This window comes from Dipodomys merriami, unplaced genomic scaffold (assembly GCF_024711535.1).
Source record: "Dipodomys merriami isolate MVZ:Mamm:240054 unplaced genomic scaffold, mDipMer1.0.p SCAF_510, whole genome shotgun sequence".
Taxonomy (NCBI): domain Eukaryota; kingdom Metazoa; phylum Chordata; class Mammalia; order Rodentia; family Heteromyidae; genus Dipodomys; species Dipodomys merriami.
In genome coordinates this window covers 452,271-453,371 of record NW_027206081.1, presented here as the reverse complement: position 1 = coordinate 453,371, position 1,101 = coordinate 452,271, and the positions used below count along the sequence as shown (strand labels likewise).

Sequence of the window (1,101 nt, the reverse complement as noted above, 5' to 3'; positions counted from 1 at the left end):
CTTTTTTTTTTTATTTTTTTGTCGATTGTGGGGCTTGAACTCAGGTCCTGGATCCTGTCCCTGATCTTTTCTGCTCAAGGCTAGTGCTCTACGGCTTTGAGTTACATTGTCACTTATGGTTTTCAATAGTTAATTGGAAATAAGAATCTCATAGATTTTCCTGCCCAGGCTAGTGTTGAACCTTGATCCTCAGATCTCAGCCTTCTGACTAGCTAGAATTGCAGGTATGAGCCATTGTCTCTGGTCACCCATTTGTTTTCTTTCTTTTTATTTTTTGTAAGTCATGGGACTTGAACTTTAGGTGCTGTCCCTGACCTCTTCAGGACAAATGAAATGCTCTGCCACTTGAGCCAGAGCCCACTTCTGGTTTTCTGGTGGTTAATTGAGGATAAGAATTTCATGACCTTTCCTACCTGGGCTGGCTTTGAACTGGAATCCTCAGATCTCAGCCTCTTGAGTAGTTTGCATTACATGTGTAAGCCACCTGCACCCAACTTCCTCATTTATTTTCTCATGATGAGTTCTAGCTGATTTATCTACTCCTTGTAGTTCCTTAGCAACTACAAAGTAGGCCTAGAAGTACCTCATCCTTTACAATCGTCCTTAGGACCAAGTGACTGCTGAGTGCAGGACAGGAGATGAGGCCAATATAAAATACAATGCTATCTATCTATCTATCTATCTATCTATCTATCTATCTATCTATCTATCTATCTATCTATCTAGTTAGTTATCCAGGGTAGAGCACTAACACAGTCCTCCACTACCACAAATTATGCAGTCGAATTTCTCACATTTGAGGAAATCACAGGAGTTAGCACATCTGGAATGTAATAGATTAATCTTTTCCTGGGAAAACCATCTTCATGATCATGGTATCTCCCCTGCCAGGTAAGTAACAATGCTGACTTGGTATTTTAAAAACTAACAAACACATGAGAGTAGTTCACATTTGTAATACTAGCTACTCAGAATGCTGAAATCTGAGGATTAAGCTTTAAATACTAGATAAATTTTGCTGATTTTGATTAAAGCTCCTTTGGTGTTTTTAATTGTAATTTTTATTTATTTTCTTATTTTACTGTTTCTTACTGTGACTAC

The 1,101-nt window shown here is 38.2% G+C and overlaps 1 non-coding gene across 1 annotated transcript; it reads right to left on the bottom strand.

Annotated features, from left to right (window-relative positions):
- Nucleotides 1-735: 735 nt before the first annotated feature.
- LOC138810930 (U1 spliceosomal RNA) lies at nucleotides 736-899 on the bottom strand. The gene has a single exon (XR_011367271.1). It is a non-coding gene; the product is annotated as a U1 spliceosomal RNA (small nuclear RNA).
- Between the last annotated feature and the right edge of the window lie 202 nt (nucleotides 900-1,101).